Source organism: Amblyomma maculatum, chromosome 1 (assembly GCF_055883805.1).
Source record: "Amblyomma maculatum isolate TAMU_Amacu chromosome 1, ASM5588380v1, whole genome shotgun sequence".
Classification (NCBI taxonomy): domain Eukaryota; kingdom Metazoa; phylum Arthropoda; class Arachnida; order Ixodida; family Ixodidae; genus Amblyomma; species Amblyomma maculatum.
In genome coordinates, this window is record NC_139344.1 from 267280483 (window position 1) to 267308119 (window position 27637).

General features: G+C 47.9%; 1 protein-coding gene across 12 annotated transcripts in view; it reads right to left on the reverse strand.

Annotated features, from left to right (window-relative positions):
- Positions 1–27637, reverse strand: part of LOC146206480 (uncharacterized) — a 72944-nt gene that overhangs the window by 29472 nt on the left and 15835 nt on the right. Inside the window, exon 1 of one of the 12 annotated variants that reach the window (XM_084591189.1) lies at positions 16205–16342. The exons of 8 other annotated variants lie outside the window; for them this stretch is intronic. The gene's annotated coding sequence lies outside the window, so the exon portion shown is untranslated. Of the gene's footprint in view, positions 1–1747; positions 1903–4103; positions 4186–4648; positions 4718–16204; positions 16343–27637 lie in introns of those variants that run through there. 3 more of the 12 variants (XM_084591188.1, XM_084591187.1, XM_084591186.1) reach the window with 3 other exon arrangements.

Consider the following 27637-nt stretch of genomic DNA (forward strand, 5'->3'; position numbering starts at 1 on the left):
TCGTGCGAAATTTCACCGCAAACGAAAAAGTCTTCACAATGAAGATGCACAATACTGCGTCAACGCATGCGAAATATGAAACATTTGACAACAGAATCCTTAAAACCGTTGTAGGCCATTTTACAATCACTGTTGAGTTACTTCCAAAAAAATTCTATAAAGTCCATAAACATGACTTAAATGTGCATCATCCTCAACATGCACCGTTCCCGGAGTACTCAAATACATTGCACTTCACCGTACACAGATTGGTTTTTTCCTTCACGCTGTTACAGCACTGCAACCCGATTACACATTTAAGGAATGCTACGCTGCATTTTTCCAACGCAGCCGCACATGCGCGACGCGCGCAACACATCTTAGAAACCATGCACTGATGTGTACTTCGCGGACTATACCGTTCATCTCTACTAGCGGTTCATATCACGATATTTTCGGCACAAACTGGCATAATTAAACGAAACAGAAACACACATGCATGGGTTTTAGTGCGGGGCCAGCTATGACAACCTCCACTGCGCTAACTGTCGCGCAGTTACACTGTTGGTATATTTGAGATCATAGCATTGCGTGCGCACACGTGGTTTCGGTAAGCCAGAGCTAGCAGGGCAATGCTCGAGTTCACACAAATGGCAAAGAGCGCAAGCTTGTGGACGTACGATGAAATGTGGCACGTTAAAGGACTATCTTCAAGTACGACTATATATGCACATTGGGACACAGAATTCTGCTGCACTGCCAATAGCCACATGAATTACAACTCAGCGTGGAAAAAAAAAAAAAAGTCTAAAGACACTAACCAGTGCTTTTCGCGACATATTTTTCTCCTCTGCACACATAAGGTCGACAACACAATGGATATATAAATACCGAATTTTTCGTTTGTTTTGCCACCACGCAAATGCAGTCACCAACTGCAAAGATAATCTTTACAGACCACTGCAGGAAACAATTCATCAGCGCCGTGGCAAGTAGGACGACACTGCAAAGAGGCTCTTGAAAAATCGCAGGATTACAAAATAGCTACACTGCCGCTTTTTATCCCAGCATAGTTAGCCTTAGGAAGTGCAATGCGCCTATGATGATCCGCAATAACACGAAATTGTTGGTAACAGGGTGTGCCTTACTAATCGTACCTAGCCAAAATATGAGCTGCACTCTCCTTCTTCGAAGACTCCCTTATAACGGCGACGACATTGCAAGAACAAAAGTCAGTGTCGTTTTTATCGTATGATGGATGGAAACCAATACTGATAGGGAGATGCGCACTAAGTATCGCTCCAAGTGAGCCACCTTTCTCACCTACCTTAGCTATATGTCTGCGCCGATAATAGCGATGCAAATCAGGCAACCGAAAACAAAGAGGGATTTCACTAAAAAGAAAGAACGAGAAGATATTTTACATGTTCGAGCACAGTTTAAAACAAAGCAAACATAACAAATAAGGCCAAGCTGCATATATATTAGCCATGCTGATAGAAGCGCGCCCGCAGTAACGACCAGCTACGGCAGTCTTGCAGTCGCAACGAGATTCTCGAACCGACAACGTCCACTCTGAGCTCTCATTTGTTCCAAGTGGACGTTTAGGACGGTATAGAGAATACGTAATGAGGTTACGCACACTTCAAATACAATTAAGCAACAAGTAGCACCAGCGCACCATAAACTTTAGAACACGACCACACCATCGCCGAAGAAGCACATTTCAAATAAGAGGGCCAAAAATTATGTGGTTACTCGGACACACCCGATCATGCGTCGGCACAACCTGTTTCGCTGTTAAGTTGTACCGGACTGGCGGCTACAGCTGTTTGAGCACTGCGCCTTTTGCAGTGTAAACGAGATTGTATCCTTTTAGCGACAAAATGTGCACCATTCCAACCGAGACGAGCTCTACACGTGAACAAAGCGGCGGACGAACAAAGTTAGGGAAACGGATGTTCCCCAGACGGTCATCCAATATGGCGGTATAGGGGGCATTGCGCAGTTCAGCTTTTCTTGCCAACCTAGCAACGTGTATCATATGTCACAAGAAAATGGTAGTTAAAGTGGTCACAACAATGACGAAATGACCTTACTTAGTGAAGTTTGTGAATGCAAAGCTAATACTTTTGTTCAGAAAGACGTCGTCTTCACGCGGAAGGGATTACGCACGAAGATCCCTGTCCCTGATCGGTAGATTCCAGACCCGTTCACAAGTCGCTTAGGGACATTTTAGAATAACACAAATATTCGGCGCTTATCGTTTGCGGTGGTGACTGTGAGAAGATTTGGGCGAACGCAGCTCTTCGAAATGGTCGTTTCTTAGTTGTACCTTAACCATCGCAGACGCTTGGATAGCCCTAGGAAGCCCCGTGTGTCCGAGGGAACCGCCATTTCTATATATGCAAACCGGTTCAGGGCGGGCGGGGACGCAACGGTTGGAAGTGAAGCCCTCGTGGTGTAGCCCTACTTACGTTTCAGAAGGTCAACTGTTTCAATTGCTCGTGTTTATTTTTTCACACTAGGTCGCATTTCATACTGCTATTCAAAGCAACTGTGGATCAGAGCGACTTTGATGTGCTTCAAGTGCGACCTAGTATGCCGACATGGTCGGAGTTGTCATTTTTCCGCTTTCTCTTGAACGCGTGCCATCTCGTCTACGGTGATTACAGGCGCCTGTTACACGTACTGCGTGCTGTTTGTAATTTTCTTGCTGGTGGACTTTATGCACTGTAGTTTCGAAATAATAAGCCTTAGACTAATTTCTCAGTGACAGCAAAATCTGTCGCTCGGCGCGGTTCCTTGAGCCGCGATCTAAGTAATGAAACCCAACAAATGGAGGAAACGTTGCTTTTTACTGCGGTATTAGTGATGTAAATCCTTTTATGCTTCAGTGTTCGCGGTACAGAGCTTTAACATGTCGTTTCAGGCGGCTTGTTTTCCTATCGTATACCGTTACGCTTTGTTCAGTGAGAAAGGAAGTGAAATCAGACGCAGTTGAAATGTATCTCAGTCAACTAGGGAGGAAATGCGCTCAACTTGGTTGTCTATGAATGAATCGATTTTCTTAATATGCCCTGCAGGACAAGCGACGACTACACAGCGACTAACCTCCAGCGGCATGGAACGCTTTGCTTTTTTTCCCCCTTATCTCCACTCGTTGCTATGGGTCGAATAGCGATGCTGTGGTTGAGTGCTATACCTACGGAAATTACTGCAGCTCAAATGATGAGTGAGTACTTCTTAACGACATAAATGGGAGATTTACGATTCTCACCTACTTTTCACCTTGTCAATGGAAACGTGAAAATTTTGTGAAAAGCCTGTGATTGTTTTGTGTTTCTTTTTTTTTTTTTTTTTATGCAAGGTCACCACTAGCAATTTCAGATATAACCATGAGCGGAATTCCATTTGTCCTAAAGGTGAGAAAAACTCCAGAAAATAGAGAGCTTGTCACTATCTACCACCAACTGCCATTGACTGCATTATCAAAAAAGCTGTTTCTAGAATTGCTTCTTGTTCTAAGTCGTGTTTTTGACTAACTACAGCTGAACCTTCATGCTCAGCTAAGAGTGCTCGTGCCACAAGTGTAATGGTATGTAGATATAATGATTCGTGATATGCGGTTAGCGCAAACGTTGCGATTTTGATAACGTAATAAGAATAGGGCCGGCACAAAAAACGACCAAAGAGATTCATTTGTACCACTCATCGCTGTGGCAATTAGAAAACTTGGGCACAGGTGCATGACGAGACGCAAATTCTGTAGGCCTTTGGACAGACTCTCCGCTGCTTTATGCGGTACTACCAGTACTACTTGACGTCGAGGGCCAACTCGCGACAGTTCAAAGTGCATCGGTTTTTCGCTATGCACAAGACAATTTTGGCAAGACAACCGATTGCTATTAAAATCTGCTGTGAACCCTGGAGCATGCTTACGGGGAATCTAGGTACCGCAAAGGAATGTTAGGGCATGCCAGGCTTCGCAGTTCCGACGTGGAGCCCAACGGGACCGAAATTGAAGCCCGGAATTTCGCCCCGACGGATTGCCTGTCGGCACTATCGTAATTCTGGGGATGTTCAGGCGATCAGGCAAAGCATATAGAATAGGCGGAACTTGCCTTTTTGGCTGACAGTCAGAACTGCGTATAGACCGGGACAGGCTAAAGCGAAGTACGCTGCACGAAGTATATAGTTTTGCCAACAACGCGCAAATGGAGGCAAGGGAAAATGAGTAAAGAGGGCGTTAGTTATACAGAGGGAATATACGTCACTGACACGGAGCCTCCAACAGCGGCATAAATATGTACCGAAAGCATTTACAGCATTGCAGTGGACTGAGTGGGTAAAGTAATTAACTTGAAAGGTAACGCATTTGGTTGGCTTGAGACACTATACCGGAAAGGCATAAGGTAGGCATCCTGAATAATTCGAAATGCTTTTATTTTATGAGAAGCCCGAAATGGGCATTCGTTCGAATCCTTAGGCTCGCAAGTTTATTACAATACTACTACTTCAGCCTCCGGTAAGCTGCAGATTTATTTGGGTCATTGGTCTTCCCGCTGAATCATGATTTCACGAAGTGTTTAGTGAAATCGTGCTCATTCATGTACACGTCATTCTTTTGCTTGTAGAAGCACCAAATGAAAAAAAAAAAAAAACGCACTGTCATTCCAACTTCACTTGCAATAATTTGCCGCGGAAGGGCCATGGACTCGACCTTGAAAGTGCGTACCTGCGCGGAGAAGAGACGGACCTATGAGAAAAGCATACGACACATACAGCCTTGGCCAAAATCCTGACACCAAAGGATTTTTGTCTCAGCCAGCCACAAAATGAAGCCGTTATGGCGCCATTAAAGACTAAAGGACCGCGAAATTCTATGAGGCAGTTTCTCGCTGGGACAAGGAATAATTTCGCAGCATTTTAAATGCCATTTGACCTTTAATGATAACATGACTGCTCCATTTCGCGGCCTAGACGAAAATATTTTGGCCTTAGGACTTATGACCAAGACTTTACGTACAGGAGCGGCCATAAGATTGCGGAGCACGATTCCGTGTTACAATTTTCTCTCGCAGTCCGCAAAGATGCGATGGTCACTTAGCTTCCTACACGTATGCTAAGTGTTTTACATACGTGTAAAGCTGTTATAATTTTCGCTAAGATGCGCGTAGCGTTTGTTCGCAAAAGAATGCACCGCAATAATGTGACCGAGATGACTGTAGAGGGCGCCAACATGTGTTTGTGCCGTCTTACGCAAGTATACGCACATTTAAATATGAACCAACTCGTTTGAATGAAAATAATAGTTATAATAGCTCGAGTGAAAAGTCATCGGGTAGTGAAAATTTAAATCTACCGCACGTACCTAACAGTATAAACGCATATATATGTCAGGTTACGTGTGCTTTAAACACGTCTGTCTTCCAGATAATGCGATATGGACAAGCGCCCAATAAAGTTGCTAAAAGAGATGCACTCAACGGGTAGGGGTAAATACGATTACATGATAAAGCAGACGGATGCCCTGAATGATTTTATTCCCCTATCAACTCTGCGTAATAGGTTTGGCGGCCGGTTAACGTTAATAAATTTAAATCCGAAAAAAAAACTATTTTAGTAACATTACACATACTCTGCATTAGGGAATTGTATGTTAAACAGACTATTTTTGTATTAAACCTTTAATCTGTGTCACTGATGCTGCTATTTATCTCGAAGAAATCAGTTTTTTTCCTATCACTATAGAGAGCGAGCACACGATTGTTCGGCCGTTATGTGATGATGCTGCGCTTAAAAGCACTATCGCCACGATTGACGAGTGGAATTCATCGGACTTTGTTGGAAGTATTACATGCCACTGCAATTACCGTACAAATGCCGGAATATTCCTTATGTTTCAGCGAACACTTTCAAAAGTTCGTAAAACATGGAGTTCAAAATAGAATATATATATATATATATATATATATATATATATATATATATATATATATATATATATTCACAAACTCTCAACTGCGGCAGACGTATTTTACTCAACAATTTCTTCTAATTAAGTAACTATGAACCTGCCATATGATCAAATGGTGCTGAAATGGAAAATGGAGGCTTATGAATACGACCCATTGAAACTATACTCGCCTGTTGTCGGGATGAGTCAAGTAGATCTACCGGGAAGACATTTTCGTAAAGCTGAAAAAGAGTTTTCTACATTGCTCCAGTCGTACTCCACCAATTTGGCCTATCCAGAATTCGCACAAGCCACTGAAATCGTTGAATACCTTCGATTGAAAAAAAAAACTGTTTCAAGGGTCTTTCATACTAATTAAATTTTGATGCGTTCCTTCAAATTCACTGAAAAGTTAGGACTGAGCTGGTTTAAAAAAATCGAGGCTACATGGCGACTAACAGTGCCCCTCAAAGGAAGTAGTGAAAAACTGGGACTGGGACAGGATCAGAAAAACTAGGAGCAACGAGGTCCCCGGCAAGACCAGGTTCATGGGTGGCTCCGCTTTTCCTTTCTCTCTTAAAAGGTGCGCTCCCTTTTTTCCTCTTTTTATTTTTTTTTTGCAGGTGTTTTTTTTTCCTTCACAGAGTGTTTTCTTGTTTCCCTTGTATCTCCCCTCCCTTACTTTTATATAAGCAACTAGTGTGAATAAATAGGCCTCGAAGCGGAACCCGTCCGAGTGCATCTTCCTTGAGAATGTTTCGAAAAACTTGTATTCCTATCTGCCCACTCTCTTCCTATCACCCCTGAGGGGCACTCTCCTATTTCCGGCACCAGTTAGGCTACGTCACGCCATCATTTTGTCTTTTGCTTTAGAGTCTATGTGCGGATCGGACGGTATGTCACGTGAAACTTGTATTCCAATCTGCCCCCTCTCTTCCTATCACCCCTGAGGGGCACTCTCCTATTTCCGGCACCAGTTAGGCTACGTCACGCCATCATTTTGTCTTTGTGCTTTAGAGTCTATGTGCGGATCGGACGGTATGTCACGTGAAACTTGTATTCCAATCTGCCCCCTCTCTTCCTATAACCCCTGAGGGGCACTCTCCTATTTCCGGCACCAGTTAGGCTACGTCACGCCATCATTTTGTCTTTGTGCCTTAGAGTCTATGTGCGGATCGGACGGTATGTCACGTGAAACTTGTATTCCAATCTGCCCCCTCTTTTCCTGTCACCCCTGAGGGGCACTCTCCTATTTCCGGCACCAGTTAGGCTACGTCACGCCATCATTTTGTCTTTGTGCTTTAGAGTCTATGTGCGGATCGGACGGTATGTCACGTGAAACTTGTATTCCAATCTGCCCCCTCTTTTCCTGTCACCCCTGAGGGGCACTCTCCTATTTCCGGCACCAGTTAGGCTACGTCACGCCATCATTTTGTCTTTGTGCTTTAGAGTCTATGTGCGGATCGGACGGTATGTCACGTGAAACTTGTATTCCAATCTGCCCCCTCTCTTCCTATAACCCCTGAGGGGCACTCTCCTATTTCCGGCACCAGTTAGGCTACGTCACGCCATCATTTTGTCTTTGTGCCTTAGAGTCTATGTGCGGATCGGACGGTATGTCACGTGAAACTTGTATTCCAATCTGCCCCCTCTCTTCCTATAAACCCTGAGGGGCACTCTCCTATTTCCGGCACCAGTTAGGCTACGTCACGCCATCATTTTGTCTTTGTGCCTTAGAGTCTATGTGCGGATCGGACGGTATGTCACGTGAAACTTGTATTCCAATCTGCCCCCTCTTTTCCTGTCACCCCTGAGGGGCACTCTCCTATTTCCGGCACCAGTTAGGCTACGTCACGCCATCATTTTGTCTTTGTGCTTTAGAGTCTATGTGCGGATCGGACGGTATGTCACGTGAAACTTGTATTCCAATCTGCCCCCTCTCTTCCTATAAACCCTGAGGGGCACTCTCCTATTTCCGGCACCAGTTAGGCTACGTCACGCCATCATTTTGTCTTTTGCTTTAGAGTCTATGTGCGGATCGGACGGTATGTCACGTGAAACTTGTATTCCAATCTGCCCCCTCTCTTCCTATCACCCCTGAGGGGCACTCTCCTATTTCCGGCACCAGTTAGGCTACGTCACGCCATCATTTTGTCTTTGTGCTTTAGAGTCTATGTGCGGATCGGACGGTATGTCACGTGAAACTTGTATTCCAATCTGCCCCCTCTCTTCCTATAACCCCTGAGGGGCACTCTCCTATTTCCGGCACCAGTTAGGCTACGTCACGCCATCATTTTGTCTTTGTGCCTTAGAGTCTATGTGCGGATCGGACGGTATGTCACATGAAACTTGTATTCCAATCTGCCCCCTCTCTTCCTATAACCCCTGAGGGGCACTCTCCTATTTCCGGCACCAGTTAGGCTACGTCACGCCATCATTTTGTCTTTGTGCTTTAGAGTCTATGTGCGGATCGGACGGTATGTCACGTGAAACTTGTATTCCAATCTGCCCCCTCTTTTCCTGTCACCCCTGAGGGGCACTCCTATTTCCGGCACCAGTTAGGCTACGTCACGCCATCATTTTGTCTTTGTGCCTTAGAGTCTATGTGCGGATCGGACGGTATGTCACGTGAAACTTGTATTCCAATCTGCCCCCTCTCTTCCTATAACCCCTGAGGGGCACTCTCCTATTTCCGGCACCAGTTAGGCTACGTCACGCCATCATTTTGTCTTTGTGCTTTAGAGTCTATGTGCGGATCGGACGGTATGTCACGTGAAACTTGTATTCCAATCTGCCCCCTCTTTTCCTGTCACCCCTGAGGGGCACTCTCCTATTTCCGGCACCAGTTAGGCTACGTCACGCCATCATTTTGTCTTTGTGCTTTAGAGTCCATGTGCGGATCGGACGGTATGTCACGTGAAACTTGTATTCCAATCTGCCCCCTCTCTTCCTATAACCCCTGAGGGGCACTCTCCTATTTCCGGCACCAGTTAGGCTACGTCACGCCATCATTTTGTCTTTGTGCCTTAGAGTCTATGTGCGGATCGGACGGTATGTCACGTGAAACTTGTATTCCAATCTGCCCCCTCTCTTCCTATAACCCCTGAGGGGCACTCTCCTATTTCCGGCACCAGTTAGGCTACGTCACGCCATCATTTTGTCTTTGTGCTTTAGAGTCTATGTGCGGATCGGACGGTATGTCACGTGAAACTTGTATTCCAATCTGCCCCCTCTCTTCCTGTCACCCCTGAGGGGCACTCTCCTATTTCCGGCACCAGTTAGGCTACGTCACGCCATCATTTTGTCTTTGTGCTTTAGAGTCTATGTGCGGATCGGACGGTATGTCACGTGAAACTTGTATTCCAATCTGCCCCCTCTCTTCCTATAACCCCTGAGGGGCACTCTCCTATTTCCGGCACCAGTTAGGCTACGTCACGCCATCATTTTGTCTTTGTGCCTTAGAGTCTATGTGCGGATCGGACGGTATGTCACGTGAAACTTGTATTCCAATCTGCCCCCTCTTTTCCTGTCACCCCTGAGGGGCACTCTATTTCCGGCACCAGTTAGGCTACGTCACGCCATCATTTTGTCTTTGTGCTTTAGTCTATGTGCGGATCGGACGGTATGTCACGTGAAACTTGTATTCCAATCTGCCCCCTCTCTTCCTATAACCCCTGAGGGGCACTCTCCTATTTCCGGCACCAGTTAGGCTACGTCACGCCATCATTTTGTCTTTGTGCTTTAGAATCTATGTGCGGATCGGACGGTATGTCACGTGAAACTTGTATTCCAATCTGCCCCCTCTCATCCTATAACCCCTGAGGGGCACTCTCCTATTTCCGGCACCAGTTAGGCTACGTCACGCCATCATTTTGTCTTTGTGCCTTAAAGTCTATGTGCGGATCGGACGGTATGTCACGTGAAACTTGTATTCCAATCTGCCCCCTCTTTTCCTGTCACCCCTGAGGGGCACTCTCCTATTTCCGGCACCAGTTAGGCTACGTCACGCCATCATTTTGTCTTTGTGCTTTAGAGTATGTGCGGATCGGACGGTATGTCACGTGAAACTTGTATTCCAATCTGCCCCCTCTCTTCCTGTCACCCCTGAGGGGCACTCTCCTATTTCCGGCACCAGTTAGGCTACGTCACGCCATCATTTTGTCTTTGTGCCTTAGAGTCTATGTGCGGATCGGACGGTATGTCACGTGAAACTTGTATTCCAATCTGCCCCCTCTTTTCCTGTCACCCCTGAGGGGCACTCTCCTATTTCCGGCACCAGTTAGGCTACGTCACGCCATCATTTTGTCTTTGTGCCTTAGAGTCTATGTGCGGATCGGACGGTATGTCACGTGAAACTTGTATTCCAATCTGCCCCCTCTTTTCCTGTCACCCCTGAGGGGCACTCTCCTATTTCCGGCACCAGTTAGGCTACGTCACGCCATCATTTTGTCTTTGTGCTTTAGAGTCTATGTGCGGATCGGACGGTATGTCACGTGAAACTTGTATTCCAATCTGCCCCCTCTTTTCCTGTCACCCCTGAGGGGCACTCTCCTATTTCCGGCACCAGTTATGCTACGTCACGCCATCATTTTGTCTTTGTGCTTTAGAGTCTATGTGCGGATCGGACGGTATGTCACGTGAAACTTGTATTCCAATCTGCCCCCTCTCTTCCTATAACCCCTGAGGGGCACTCTATTTCCGGCACCAGTTAGGCTACGTCACGCCATCATTTTGTCTTTGTGCCTTAGAGTCTATGTGCGGATCGGACGGTATGTCACGTGAAACTTGTATTCCAATCTGCCCCCTCTTTTCCTGTCACCCCTGAGGGGCACTCTCCTATTTCCGGCACCAGTTAGGCTACGTCACGCCATCATTTTGTCTTTGTGCCTTAGAGTCTATGTGCGGATCGGACGGTATGTCACGTGAAACTTGTATTCCAATCTGCCCCCTCTTTTCCTGTCACCCCTGAGGGGCACTCTCCTATTTCCGGCACCAGTTAGGCTACGTCACGCCATGATTTTGTCTTTGTGCTTTAGAGTCTATGTGCGGATCGGACGGTATGTCACGTGAAACTTGTATTCCAATCTGCCCCCTCTTTTCCTGTCACCCCTGAGGGGCACTCTCCTATTTCCGGCACCAGTTAGGCTACGTCACGCCATCATTTTGTCTTTGTGCTTTAGAGTCTATGTGCGGATCGGACGGTATGTCACGTGAAACTTGTATTCCAATCTGCCCCCTCTCTTCCTATAACCCCTGAGGGGCACTCTCCTATTTCCGGTACCAGTTAGGCTACGTCACGCCATCATTTTGTCTTTGTGCTTTAGAGTCTATGTGCGGATCGGACGGTATGTCACGTGAAACTTGTATTCCAATCTGCCCTCTCTTTTCCTGTCACCCCTGAGGGGCACTCTCCTATTTCCGGCACCAGTTAGGCTACGTCACGCTATCATTTTGTCTTTGTGCTTTAGAGTCTATGTGCGGATCGGACGGTATGTCACGTGAAACTTGTATTCCAATCTGCCCCCTCTTTTCCTGTCACCCCTGAGGGGCACTCTCCTATTTCCGGCACCAGTTAGGCTACGTCACGCCATCATTTTGTCTTTGTGCCTTAGAGTCTACGTGCGGATCGGACGGTATGTCACGTGAAACTTGTATTCCAATCTGCCCCCTCTTTTCCTGTCACCCCTGAGGGGCACTCTCCTAATTCCGGCACCAGTTAGGCTACGTCACGCCATCATTTTGTCTTTGTGCTTTAGAGTCTATGTGCGGATCGGACGGTATGTCACGTGAAACTTGTATTCCAATCTGCCCCCTCTTTTCCTGTCACCCCTGAGGGGCACTCTCCTATTTCCGGCACCAGTTAGTCTACGTCACGCCATCATTTTGTCTTTGTGCTTTAGAGTCTATGTGCGGATCGGACGGTATGTCACGTGAAACTTGTATTCCAATCTGCCCCCTCTTTTCCTGTCACCCCTGAGGGGCACTCTCCTATTTCCGGCACCAGTTAGGCTACGTCACGCCATCATTTTGTCTTTGTGCTTTAGAGTCTATGTGCGGATCGGACGGTATGTCACGTGAAACTTGTATTCCAATCTGCCCCCTCTTTTCCTGTCACCCCTGAGGGGCACTCTCCTATTTCCGGCACCAGTTAGGCTACGTCACGCCATCATTTTGTCTTTGTGCCTTAGAGTCTATGTGCGGATCGGACGGTATGTCACGTGAAACTTGTATTCCAATCTGCCCCCTCTCTTCCTATAACCCCTGAGGGGCACTCTCCTATTTCCGGCACCAGTTAGGCTACGTCACGCCATCATTTTGTATTTGTGCTTTAGAGTCTATGTGCGGATCGGACGGTATGTCACGTGAAACTTGTATTCCAATCTGCCCCCTCTTTTCCTGTCACCCCTGAGGGGCACTCTCCTATTTCCGGCACCAGTTAGGCTACGTCACGCCATCATTTTGTCTTTGTGCTTTAGAGTCCATGTGCGGATCGGACGGTATGTCACGTGAAACTTGTATTCCAATCTGCCCCCTCTCTTCCTATAACCCCTGAGGGGCACTCTCCTATTTCCGGCACCAGTTAGGCTACGTCACGCCATCATTTTGTCTTTGTGCCTTAGAGTCTATGTGCGGATCGGACGGTATGTCACGTGAAACTTGTATTCCAATCTGCCCCCTCTCTTCCTATAACCCCTGAGGGGCACTCTCCTATTTCCGGCACCAGTTAGGCTACGTCACGCCATCATTTTGTCTTTGTGCTTTAGAGTCTATGTGCGGATCGGACGGTATGTCACGTGAAACTTGTATTCCAATCTGCCCCCTCTCTTCCTGTCACCCCTGAGGGGCACTCTCCTATTTCCGGCACCAGTTAGGCTACGTCACGCCATCATTTTGTCTTTGTGCTTTAGAGTCTATGTGCGGATCGGACGGTATGTCACGTGAAACTTGTATTCCAATCTGCCCCCTCTCTTCCTATAACCCCTGAGGGGCACTCTCCTATTTCCGGCACCTGTTAGGCTACGTCACGCCATCATTTTGTCTTTGTGCTCGGTCTTCCCATTTGCACGGCTACCGAGAAACTCATGCAACTGGGGATACATAACACACTAGAAGAAATGATCGAAGCACACCTCACGGCGCAGTACGAGCGGTTGACCGCAACAAAAGGGCAGACACTCACCGGTAACGTCGGTTCCCCGTCCAACACACAAAATACTGGTAGTCCCTCCACTACCTAAGAACATGCACCCGGAGTTTCACCTGCAGCGTCGGGTAGCAAGAGCCCAATCATTAGAGAAATACTATTCCAGTCTACCAAATACGACATATGTGGACGCAGCAGAATACGGGAATGAGAGAGCCTATGCCCTGGCACTAGTCGATCACAAGTATCGTTTACAAAATTCAGCGACGATAAACGAAGTACGAACGCCAGAGGAGGCAGAAGAGGCGGCTGTAGCTCTGGCGATTGTCACGACGGACTCCAAATACATTTTTAGCGACTCAAAAACAGCCATTAGAAATTTCGCAAAAGGTAGAATTCATCAACCAGCAGCCAAAATTTTGAAATTTTTTGATTACTCTAAAAACGCACGTTCGATCAAAATTTTGTGGGTCCCCGCACACGCGGGCCATCCTGGAAACGAGGCGGCGCACCAGTATGCCCGAGGATTCATCGTAGGCCGTGTATGGGTCGCGTGCGCATGAGTGGTATCGTACCGCTGCCACCAGTTATTACGTGCGGCTCGCGTGCCCAGCCCACCGCTGACGCCAGTTGTTACACGCGGCTCGAGGCCCCTCGGTAGCGTTGGCCTGGCGGCTCCGTGGACGGCGGACGGCATCAACGGTCCCAGCAAAGACGAGGCGTCTTCTAACGAAACAACCTTTACTACAACATCATGAAGAAACGGGCAGAGAAGCTGACCCGGAGAGAATACAGACACGTTCACACAGCTGGTGTCTAGCGTCGTCTCCACAGCGCGTCAAAGTAGTCTCTGTCTCAGCGGAGTCGGCCGCTGCTTTTTATAGGCATGCCAGTTCACAGGGAAAGCCCTCACAGGAAATGGAGAGAGCATTGCATGTTCAGACACGGCGATGACTCAATCGCAGGTGGCGCGACCACATCTCCTCCACCTCCTGCAAACGGGCGAGGGCGACGCACTCTCTCGAGCTCCGGGCTTGGCCGGCGTTTGCACACACACGCACGCACACACATTTGGCGCGTGGCAGGATCACGTCGAGACTTGCCCGCGGGAGGAAGAAATGGCCTATCCGCTCGCTGTTCTGCCTGTTGCTATGCAGTGGCCGCGTCAGCTGACACACTTGTCGGTGGCGAAACGTAACAGCCGGGAGGTGCGTTACCCCGAACTAAGATCGGCTCGCGAGAGAGACCCTACGTGCAGAGGAATTACGAATTGGTATAAAAACAACAGACTGAAATACCCGGAGCCCCACTATACACTCAGCAAATCACAACAAACACTACTTAGAAAACTTCAAACAAATATGTGCTTTAATCCGTATAAGCTAGCACAATGGTATCCAGGCGAATGCAGCCCCTCATGTTCACTTTGCGGTGACCAGAGGGCAGATCTCGAACACATCATGTTTAAATGTGAAAGCATGCATCCGCCGGAGGGCCTGCAGATTACCAATTCGGAACAGTGGGAGGCCGCATTGCTTAGCTCTGATCCAAACCGGCAACACGCCATCACGGCTTGGGCCAAGGAGGCCGTCGAGCGCCATCGAGCGATGACCACCCCTGGGACGGCTTGAGGAGAAGCGAACTCCCACGAAGAAAGAACTTTCCCAATTCTCCTCAATAAAGTTTCCTCCTCCTCCTGCAGGCACTGTTCTCCAGGAGGCACTGGTTTCAGTGTACGAAAACTGCCTGTCAAAGGCCATGGGATGTTTTGCGGTGCGTAATCGAATAAGCGCCGTTACAGCCATATGTTGATGTGCTTAAGCTTATCAGTGCAACAATCTAACGTGTGTTGCTAACGTTTATCGCGGCGTACAATAAATTAGTTGTAAGTGCAGTGAAAGACGCGTTTAGTTCTGTGATGTGAACGTAAGTGCACTGCAGTGAGATGCGCAGTGCAGAAGTGATGGACTTACAAAAACTTTAAAAGTGGCAGATCAAAACAAACACAAGCGTACAAAAGAAATATCACGCCATGCGTAAATAACTCAGCTTTAGTATGGCGCAAAGTTGGCCAAAATGGTCTCAAGCATGGGCTGCTTACGATTTCCAAGTGGAGATTGATGTAATGAAGCCGATGCTGTATAGTGCAAGGGCTATCACATTCTTTTGAGCCGAAGCTCTGAGTTAAAAGTAAGTTCAACGTACGAAACGCCCTTTTCTTAAAGTTCATTCTCTCTCTCTCAACGTGTATGGACGCTCCGAAGCTTCGTGCTTTTTTTTTTAAAGCGCATACCTATTGAGCGTCTTCGGTTTTATGTTATAGGAAATTGAAAGCGAGCGTTAAAATAAAAAAAGTCAAATTTCTGTTGTAAACAAAACTTATTTCGAAATGAAAAGCTAAATCCTCACGTTAGAAATTTTACAATCTATCCCACACTATGACTTGCTGCTTATATGAACGATATGTTTTAAAAGGGTCATATAAAGGTAATTTGCTTTGTAAGTAATGAGACGTCAACACCACATTTAATGTTTGAAACAGCGACGCGCATGCCACTGTTTTTACAGCACATTTGGAACTCTCATTAGAGGATCTTTCAGCCGCTTGCCTTATTTACATGTTCAAATTACGTATATGAGGCCAATTTCGGTAAAATGTAGGAGCCGAATTGCGGAGGTCCGATGGGGCAAATTTCAGGGGTGGCCCACCTAAATTTGGGGGTCACTGCTGAGTTGGCCGCACTCAAATTAGGTTAGACACCGATTTCGGTCGAATTCGGATGAGATATGCTGACACATTTTGGGCACACGTACCTTTCTGCGTACACCTTTTCCATCATAATCCTATAAATGCAAGTGCGTATTAAGTAGCAGTCTTAGGCTGCCAATTACAACTAGTGCGATTAAGCACGTGCGTCTATACGCACATGGCTTCCACACTAGAAAGCAGAATCTGCAGTGCTGACCAGTAGCCCAAATGCGAGGCAAGTAATAACGGGAAAAATATTCAACATAGAGCGTCAGCCGTGTTTAATTAAACAGAAAGGATAAGGAGAAACACGAGCAAAATGAAACATCAGAAATGATGCTCTACAGCGGAAAAAATGAGAAAGGCGCCTTACCTCGTACACAACGCTGCTCCACCACCGCCTTGTCGGCACGAAGTTTTTTCGCCCGATATCCATTGCTTCATCTGCAAGCGATCCCGCTTTCCTTGCGGTATCAAGAAAGCTGCATAGCCATCTTCAGACCGGTGAGAACAGTTAAATGCACAACACTGTAGCATTCGGCGAACGCGCCGCAGCGAGAAACAACGTGCGCAAGGTCTCCCTGGCTTGAGACGCTGAAAAATGACGCGAGAAAAACTAAAACTTGACAAAAGCAACCAAAAGCGCGGGAGTAACCATAGGCGACCCCGGGGACAGCCAGAGAGACCAATCAGCGTGAAGTGAAGCCCGGCGCGCCTCTTGTTGTTGTGGCTGTAGGAAGAAGGAAAAGAAAATGCACGGGCCTAGTACTGGCGCTGTAGCTGAGCCACTTCCGCTGCCTCGTGCGGAGAGAAGAGAAAATAGAGAAAGAAAAAGAAGAGGGAGAGAAAGACGCGCGCCGCGACAACAGCCGTCGTCCACCACCCAAGCAGTGGCGGGTGCAATGACGGTTCACAACCGATAAAAATTCGGTGGCTGGCTAGCCCCCGCCGCAAGCCACGTTGACCTACCGTCCCAGCCCCGTAGGGCCAGGAACAGCCACCCCCCGGCGCGCCTCTGCAACCAGAGCCCAAACGCGCGGAGCTCGGAATCCGAGTGGGTGGCGAGGAATGACGCGGCGGCGGCAAAGTACAAAGCGCGGAGGCACTTTCTTCCCTGAAGGTAAGGCTTATTCTCACACATTTCGTTTAATTCACTGCACAGAAACGATGAAAGTCGAATGTAAGACCACGCACGAGACGCGGTGTATGCGTCGGATCCAGTGTTCGGCGGAAATGAAGACAGAACAGGCGCGTTCATTGGATCACTCGGCTGCGCACGAGGCACGCGCAGATTAAAAGATTTTTTGGTTTTACAGGAAAGACAATTATCGAGTGACTCTAGAAAGTCCCATATCTGCCACTCTTCGGCGGATACCGTATAGGGGAAGGAAGGTGGGATTGAAAGAAGAGAAAGAGGTGCGGCAGTGGAGGGATCCGTAATAATATCGACCACCTGGAAATAATAAGCTTGCATTGACATAGCACAGCACACCAACGCCTATTATATGAAAATGAAGAGAACTGACAGCTCACGTATGTGTATTGACCAGAAGAAACTGAGAAGAACACACGCAATAAACGTCAGCATTTTTTTTTTTTGTCGCATGACTTATCAACTAGAGAAAAAAAGTGGTAAACTTGGAGCAGATTTCACAAAGGGAAAAAGGAGCCGTTAACATCAAATGACTAGAATATAGCTTTAAAATGGGTTCCTAATACTTGTTTCCACATGGTTGATTTGGACGGAAATGTGGTAAACTTTGAACAGCGCATTAAAATTCACACGAAAAAAACAAACGGCATTAGCAAGAGGAAGCATAGATAAAAACACGGAGAACATATAGGAATGTGGCCAGTACATTTTGTAACGTGTTTGATGAAAGGTAAAATAAGATAAACCTCACTACAAGAGAACTCACTGGAATATGAAAATCACATTTGAACGTAAGTATAATAGAACGACTAGAAAGTACCAGGAAGAAGAAAACACAGGAACGTGGGCAGACATTATTCCAACATGACTGATTGAAAAAAAAAAAAAAAAGATAGATTTTACTGCACATAACTAGAATAAAGAAATTACAATGGAATATATCAGCCGGAAAAGAAACGCGCTTGAGAAAAGGAGGCATGAAAACAAGGCCAGAACTTTGTCAACTCGCGCTATATACACCGAATCGCTGCTGCTGTCATTTCTGGCGCTGCTAATCAAACTAAAGGCTTTAAGCTGCATATTGGAACGAATGAACACAGCTTATGTACTGTATATCTCTTGAGCATAATCATGTACTTGAAGTGCAAGCAGTCGAACTTGGACCACTTCCTTTCACATGCAGTTGTGGAGGCTGCAACACATATGCAGCACCCTTCTAGAACAATGAAAGGTGTCATTTATGTTAAAGTGGCCAAACGTATGCGCGAGCAGCAAACAGCAAGAAAAAAAGGCTGTTTGCTGCTTCAATGCAGTTTCTTGATTAATAAAAATAATGGATGTTTTTCAAAATTTCCCGATATTTCCGGAAGAAAACTGTTGTTTATCCTTGCTTTTTTCCAGTCTTCAAAATTCCTGGAAATTTCACATCCCTAACGCCAAGGCCAATGTGGGACCTAAGCGGTTTTGTGTAGGAAGCCCCAATAAGGCTGGGTGTTTGCTTTGCACCTAGAGCCCACTTGCTGTTCCACGTGCCTTCAAATTCCCTACAAGGGACCGATTTCGGTATAGCATATGCGGGCACGCCCACCTTCCAGCTCAATTACGGCAGTTGTGGGACCTAAAGCGATTTAGCTAAAGCGGCCCCATTTCGGCGTCGCGAAGAAATTTGCCCAAATTGAGCTCATTCATATTCTATCTGACCTAAAGTAACCTACAAGGGACCGAGTGGGGCCGCATGCGAGCATGCCCCACTATATACGGCCGATGTAGGTGCCACAGCAATGTAATGTGGGCGGCCCCATTTCTGATCTACGAGCGCTTTCCCACAAAGGGCACAGATTTAGGTTCACTATATACGGCCGATGTAGGTACCACAGCAATGTAATGTGGGCAGCCCCATTTCTGATCTACGAGCGCTTTCCCACAAAGGGCACAGATTTAGGTTGGATCTGCCCTCAAATATCCGACAATATCATTGTGTTCTGGATGCAGGAACGTGCTTTGCGTTCGCCCGAGCAACGCCGATATGGGACCCATGTAACACATGCAAGAGTAGGCCTAAATGGGGCTTGCCCACTTTTGCCCTATCGGGGACCGATGCCGGTATTATGATGACTGCCCCAGCCCTGTAGTTGTCTAAATGGGATCCACCGGGGCCCCGCAATCTGTGCTACCTGAGGGAGAGGTCAAAACACGCCTTGAAGCATCGATAAGTGAGCGTGAAATAGAGGTAGCCATTGAAGATTTAGGCTCAGAGAAATCACCTGGACCTGATGGTTTGGGTGTCAGCTGCCTTTTTTAAAGCATTTATGCCATGGTCATCCAACAAAATATAGTTTTGTTGTCTGGCAGAAAAAACTGGACCTTATTAGTTTATTTCCGAAATTTGGGCTCGCTAGACGCATTCTTTATTTCGAAATAGGTGCCTGAAGTTGAGACAGCGAAGCTCCTCAACCGACACCGATCGCCATTTTGAAATGCTTAGTGACGTCACAGACACCGCCCCCCCCCCCCATGTCGTCTGCTGCTGTGCCGGCTTCGATAAGCTGCCGTTATACGCTGTACTGTGTTCGCTCTTGCTCAAAGATCACTATTACTCGCAATGACACTACTGAGCATGTTTCTGAAAACAGATCACAGACTGTAGTGAGGCGCGATTTAGTTCTTACCCACAGACACACTTTCGGCACGAGCGCTAGCTGTTAACTGTCCGATGGCAGAAAGCACTGAGGGCCCCCATGCAGCGCCGTAAACACCGCCGCGATGGCCGCATCGGCCGGGCTTTGCGGCGTTTGCGATACAGCGGCACGGCGGATCCTCGCGCTGGTTTTGAAAAAAATATGCTAGATTTGTTTTTCTCGTAATAATAATAATAGGCGCTGGGAAAAGGATTTAAAAATGAATGCTTTTCGAGCAATGCTGATACATACTTTGGGAACTTCTGCACACAGCCGCATAGCACCTTCCGCCGGTGCAGTGCCCATGTTCTTTTAACACTAGCGTCTGTGCTAAGGCGACGCCGAAAATAGTTCTTACGTTGAGAGTAAGAAAGTTTCATGATTGAGTAGCCTAGTTACTATAACGCGTCGCTGATCAATTACAAAGTGCCGACCTCTGTGGCTTCGATGCGAAGCAATTAGGCCTAGCGACGATTAGGGAGCAAGGAGGTTATAAAAAAAACAGCAGCTTTTTTTTTTTTTATAACCTCCTTGTTGGGGAGAAGCAGACGTCCAGAGCGCCGCCGCCTGCCGAGCTCGCGAGTGGCACCATAGCAGTAAGCATGCGGCACACGGTGCCGCAAACTTACCGCACGTACACGTGCTTACCGCAGGCACGGTGCCTTATATCTTCTGCTTTCATTATGCGGCTAAGGCCAGACTTGGTACTGACAACGATCGAGCAGCGCAAATGATGCTGCTGAGATGGGACGGGGTATTGGGTGCATTAGGGTGACTGGATGCTCGCATCCAGGCACCCTAGGGTGCATCGATGTAGCGCGCCTCGGACGAGCTGCGGAGACCGTCGACAACAATTGAGAATGGAGGCAGGTGCCACTGACCTCCCCCAAGCCAGAGCGGGGAGGGGGGATCTTTTGGCTATGAGCGCCCAACATCGGCGCCGGTGAGACGCCATTGCACCTGGTACCGGCCGGCGGAACAGTTCGTCACGCGGCGGCAGTTATCAGGGGTCCCGCCAACAAAGCGACGGCCGGAACAAAGGAGGGGAAACGACCAAATTCCGGTCTTCTAAGTCCTGTGGGGTATTCTTGGGGAGGGGATACTGGACGCGGGTTATGCTGGCCTAATGTGGTGGCGGCACTCTTGGCGTCCGGGGGATGGTGAGATGGAATGTGTGTGTGTGTGTGTGGGGGGGGGGGGGGTAGTTCGTAAGGCCAGCACCAAGCAAACAGCTCGGAGAACATCATCGGCAGGGCGGCGGTCCGGCGTGGAGGCTCCGGCGCAGCAGCGCTCCAGGGTATGTCCATGCGAAGCCTGGTACTGCGCCTCTGCGAGGTGCAGCGAGGTGCAGCGAGGACTGCTGATGTTCTCAGCAGGACACCACGACGGTTGAGACAACCGCAGCAGCAGGGGAGGACCGCAACTGACTGCTGCCAAGGCAGCAGCGCGGCGGGTGGCGCTGAGGGGACCGTCAGTGGACGGCGCGCGGAGGCCCGCGAGCAGGAAGCCCATGGGAAGCTGTCTCGGAGAATCCGGGCGGCAGCAGGAGGGACCGCTGAGATAACTCTGCCGTGGCAGAGGGGCGGCGGGTGACGCTGGAGAAGCCGCCGGTAAGGCTGCGCGCCGAGGACCGCGAGCACGAGGCCCACGGGAATGATGGCGAAGCAGCGGGGGGGACCGCAGGAGCGGCAGGGGACACGGGTGCGTCAGGGCCCACAAAGAATGAAGTCCGCGGGAGGCTGGTAGTGGCCAGTAGGACTGCGCCCACGAAGGAGCTGCAGTCGGCTGCCGAAGTAACCACGAGCCTGGTCCAACACTGGGGCGCGCCGCAAACGTGGAGGCGACGGGGGTGTGCCGCGGGGAAAACCAGGTCACCGGCACAGCACTGGGTCGACGCCTCGAAGGCGGAAGGGGCGTACTGTGAGGGTCCGGCGATCCTGGAATCCGTTGCAGTACTGGGGCACGCCTCGCACGCTGCAGCTATGAGGGGCGTGAAGGAAGGCACGGGACCGGGCACCGTAGCGGTAGGAGTGCTGGCAGAAGTCAAGCGAGATGGGGCCGATGGCCCGGAGACTGCACACTAGGAGACTGGAGCAGGAAGGACTGTACCCCCAAGGGAGCGAGAGCGGGAGCGCACGAGCTCGCCGGAGCGAGCGCCGCACACACCCGCTCCCGCTGAGTTCTGAGAGACGACTGCCTCTGTGTCCCTTGAAGTGTCGAGCATCGCTACGGAGAGCGGGCGTGCATTCTTTCCTTTCTTCCCGTGGTGGGCCACGGGGACAGCTTTCGGCCACGGCCGGTCTCGAGGGAGAGCGCGCGCTCTTTCTTACGGCCTTATCAATCGCCGCGGGAACAATGGGAACGTTTCTCCTTGAGTTGCGCTCTCCGCCGCCGCAAGGGGCGCGACCTGCTCACTGTTCGCTCCGCGTCTGCTTCAGCGGCGGCGGGTGGCTTTTCCCTGGTTTCGTGCTGTCGCTCGCGAGTTTCGTGGAGAGTGCAGCCCCGAAATTAAAGAACACAGAAGGTAGATGCTGCAGCGGCATGTCGTCAACGTACTACACACGTGAACGGATATAAAAAACACTGTCCGTTCAGGAAACGTTCGACAAGCATGGCATACATTGCGGCATGGTAGCTACTTTTGTCCATTATAATCCGAATTTTTCCCAAGCATGTACAAGAATAGGAACAAAAAAAAAAAAAAAACTGAATGAGCAGTGATCACATCGAAGCTTCTTCAAGGCTAACATGACAGCAACTCGTCGGCAACAGCAAAACCCTCTTTCAGCGCTAGATGCGAACCCATCCATGTAGCACCGAAGATGAAAATAATTTCATAAAAATGTAATGTAAGCTGCAAAATGCTTGCATGATGTAAAGTATTAGTATAACAGTCAAAGTAAACGTTGTAGGGTTGAGTTTTAAATGTTGTTATAATTGATATATTAGCAAATGTGTTGTATTGTAAAGATTACTTTAATTTTGCAAAAAAACATTGCTTTAATGAAATTTTTACGTGATATTAAGCTTATGAAAACAATAAAAAATGGTTTGATATTCATGACGCCACTTGTGCTGGAAGTGGTAAAGAGAGGCCAATAAATGACGCAGGTGATACTCGATGCAGTGGCTTACAAATGAGTTCACCTGCTATATCGAAAGTATGCAAGAAACTTCTAAAGCGTTAAAGAAGGCCACTCTCACTGAAGACTCATTTCAAGCCTTATATAGCGACCCATTGGGGCTCTCTTCGGGAAAGTAAGGTTAATGTGCGGAAGGGAATGACATATGCTAGATGCGAGGGCCGTAACAGCTAGCGGCACATGACTACATTGCCAAGACGGACGTTTCATCTGAGAGCAAAATTAAGGCACTGAGAGAAGTGATGGCATCTCCTACCATTCTATTTCTCACTGTCACATATTCCGGGTTACCTTACGTCGCTGGATATATCGTTTAGTTAATCAACTTCGGGTGTGACGCTTGCGCTATTCTTGAAACTAGCGAAAGAAGCAGCCCCATGTATACGCTCTTCTACGAGGACAATATCATAGCGGACTGCATTATCCGAAACCAGAGCTTGTTGCCCTATTGGACAGGGTTTTTTTTTTGAAAAAGCTGGCGTGCACCTGCTACACACAAATGTTCTCGAAGTACTTAAGATCCTGATTCAGTCAGCATTTCAGAATTCAACACTGAGTTGCCCGAAAGGAATTGACAACGGCTATGCTATTAGGTCAGCTTCTTTGATATTTGAAAAATTTCTCAGAATTCTTTTTCTCAATTAATTATACCAGGAAAGTGACAGAGAAGACCGAGAGGCCAACTCCTTATGTGCACAAGCCGTGCAGGAAGATTTTGAGACTGAATTTTCTAGACGCAGGTCGCATTTTGATGAATTGATGAATTTATAGTGCAATGTGTAACTTTGAAGGACAATGTTTTTATTGTTTGCCGCTCTTTTCGATTCTGCTTAACTGTTTATGCCCGTTTCCATGATTAAAAGTAGTCGCGAGACTACATATACATCTTCAGTCTTTCAACCGACTGATATGTTTTGAACGAAGCTAGAACAGCCCACTCCACTAGACAAGTGACATTTTTACTATATGAGTAAATTTTTGTTCTTTACTCTGAATCTGAGACGCGTCATGAATTTTCGCCGGTGCCTCTTTTGATCTAAACGAAAACGGTAGCGGTTGACATAATCGCCACCCAACAGTTCACCATGCACTCACGTCAGGTCGCGCTACACCTGCTTAAAACATTCAAAGGCACATTGCATAGCCTGGTAAATTTATTTTTGTACAAAACTTAGGGGTATAAAATGTTGAAGTGTATCCGAAGCTCCATTCGACCGTGCACGGCCGCACTGACGAAGGAGCGCACGCGTGAGCGGCATGTTGACTGTATTTTATTCCTCGTACACGATAAATGTACGATGTTGATTACGGACTTTGCATAAACCATAAGGGGCGAAATGTCAGGACCTGCCGGTTGCAACTGACGCGGGCGAAGCTAAAAGCGAGCGCGCGTTTCCCTTGCGCGTGAACGGCTGTAGCGGAGGAGCAGCAGTGGGGCGGTGGCGACCCCACCGAGGCGCGGCGGGCGGTGGAAACAGACCCCATTGGAGAGGCCGTAAGAGAAGAGAAGCGCTCTCTCCCGACCGGCCGTGCTATGATATGGATCTGAACACACACTATGCAGCACCAACTTGCCCCTCAAGCTGTTATTTTGAGATATCTGAAAGGTTTCAGTAAAATCTGAGGAGATAGAAAATCGCCGGAATTCCTCTTTAAGGCTCATACATTTCACGACCTTTGACGACTTCGTGAAACATTGGCCTCGTACGTCTGCGCAGATTAGACGCGCCGGTCGCTACAAACAGGAAGCGTATCGATCGACATCCGCGACTAGCGGAAGCACTTGAGGCTAGTAGACGTGGCAGAAAATAAAAGTGGTATGTAGAGGGAGACGGTGAATGACTGCCACTTCGCACAGCCCTAATTTATTCTCCCATAAAGAGTACAAACGTTTGCGGAACACATGAATTTCCAGCAAGATACCCAGCGGTACGTTGTGCAGGTCGTGCAATGAGCATACATACAAGGGCACACCCTTCAGTGCTTAGCGCAGCAATTCGGCTTTGTTCTATTCGTATTTCGAAAGCTTTTGTGGGAATACTCGCTCGAGAGTACCTGCGCATAAAGCACAGCCAAGGACAGCAATGAACTTCGAGATTACTTTTTTTTTTTTAGGCTTTACCAAGTAATGGCATCTGCGGTTTATATATATATATATATATATATATATATATATATATATATATATATATATATATATATATATATATATATATATATATATATATAATTACCAAAGGACAGCAGAAAAAGAGGAAACATTCGTCCAGGACCGTGGATGAAATACGTGCGGCTAGTCGGCCACACGGCAAGGCCCTTGCGTACCACAACCTGCCGATCGATCCACTCTGCTGCGGCAACTTCACTAGCATTCCAAATGATGTGCCAGCTTGACACAAATCTCTATTGAACGCATGCGAAATCCGGACGAACACTGAATGTCGTTATAATGGTCACTCGTTTTTTTTCCAACTAGTCTGCGAGCAGAACCATGTTTTCTTCTTTTTTTCTTCTTTAACGCAAGCAACGACATCAAGCGCCGGGAGATTGTTTTCATTGCGCCAGATAGACTGCCTCCTATATTCCCGGAATGCTCGCAGCGGACAGCGTCCAGGCCTCGCGGCCAGTGACGGTGCGGGCTGGAAATCGGGGCTTGTCGCGCCCAATTGAGGGCGTATTCAGGCCCTGATTGGCAACAACGAGCCACGCTGGGGCCAAGATTGCGCGCCTCGCAGCTCGAGTGTACTATCGCAGCCGCCCCGTCGGATACACGGCTAGACGACATGGCGCGCCCTCCGGAAAGGTCCCTCCGCCGACGTGTGTACGCCATTCCGCGGCGTCGGTCGACAGGCGCTGCCGCTATGCACGAAACTTTAATCGCTGCTGCTCTGAGCAATGGCACTCGCTCGCGTGGCACCGTGGGAAACTCATCTTCTAACGGAAACATGGAAGCAAACATTGCGCGTTCGGTGCTACAGCGAAAAAGCTACCGTACAAAAACACTGCGGCGTTCGAATCCGGCGGCGAGTACCGTGATTGCCGCGCCGAATGTCCCATGCAAAGCAAACTAGTTTTTCCCACCGTTTGTTGGACCACTTTAGCACGGAAAAAGTGCATTAGGTAGAAGCGTGCGAATACTACATCCCTCGAATATGAATCACATACGAATACTGAATTTCGAACACCAAGCTTAATATCAAATAAGGCGCAGTGCATTTCATCGTGTTATCAGATCTATTTTCACATGTTGAAACACTGTACTTTGTGGAAGAATGCAGTGGTAAGGCTTAAAGCTAAAGACATGTCGCTGGGCTAAGATCGCAAGCTCAAACGTAACTCATGTTTCCAAAATCTACATTCCAGGCCGGTATACACTGTTATGTCTTGAACAAATATATGGAAGCGCAAAGAGACAAGGACAAGACGAGACGACAAGGAAGGCGCTGAACTTCCAACTTTTATTGCGAAAAAATCGCTTGAACATGGTATACTCTGAACAATCCGGCGTCATCGTCGTCAGTATACATACGCAAATAAGTGCGCTCTTTTTTAGACAGAGTGATAAGCGCGGAACTAACACCTGCTTCCCCCGATTGCATGTCGGCTCCGATTCCACGATTTCTTGCGTTACACGTTGTTTGCTTTTTTTTTTTCTTCTAATAACAGTGCTACAGCAAGATCCGGGGAACAGCCCTTACAAGTAAGGCAGTGGTTGGCCATAAAACCTTCAAAATCTTTTCCGTCGCGGCATTTTTTACATTGTTGGCGTGTTCTCTCAACATTTCGTTCAAGCACCTCTCAGTTTGGCCTACATAAGTTTTTTTCCACAGTTTAAGGGAATTCCGTAGACTACGCTTTCTGCGCATTCAACGAAGGGCCGCCGATGCTTCTTCCGCAGTTCATTTGCTTCGTTATATCTGGATTAGTTATCTTGCACAGTTTTGACAGTTTGTGAGGAGCAGACAAAACGACTTTGACGTCGTACCGCTGCGCGCTACCTTTTTCAGGTAGTGTGACAGTTTGTGAATGTAAGGTATCACAGCTACCTTCTGCCTACGCTGTGCGCGGGCGTCACACTTATTCACATCAGTGCGCATCTTTTTGAGGAGGCCTTCAGCAACCGAAATGAGAAAGTTCTGCGGATAGCCGGCACTTCTCAGCCTCAGTTCGGCTTGATGGCTGAGCGCTTCTGTGATGAGATGCGGGCAGCTTTTGCCCGCATCTTGGAATGCAAAGTTACCCGCAAAGTTCAGCGCCGTCCTTGTCGTCTCGTCTTGTCTCTTTGCGCAGCCATATATTTGTCCAAGACATGTACCAACACGCCCAATTTAACACGTTAATCAAGTACACTATTATGTTCGCGATAAGAATTTTAGCTGGCTCTAAGAGACAGAACATAAAAATATATGCCACACGTTATGTAAAAAAGAAAACTATTTGGGGCGTGCAATCCATTCGTAAGTTGCCGGAGGCTAGTCTGCGCTTCATCGTAGAAAGGGGCAACGCCAAAGAAACAGGGACGCAAAAGAAGACACATACACGACAGGACAAGCGCTGATTTCAGCTGTGCCTTCTCTTGCGTCCCCGTTTCTCTTGCGCTGTCCCTTTCTACGAAGATAATTAGCTAGCATTATCGCTATTTTGCGTCTGTTTTTTATTACTGTCGCTTTTGCATCTGCATGCTATGAAATTTCATTGTAGCCACCTTGGCCCAGTGACTCCACAGAGCATCCCGATTTGCAGTCACTCTACAGATCGACGCTCCTAATTTGTACAACCTCTATTACTAGTACTAGCCGCTAACTAGTACCAACTTATGTATGGTATTCTAT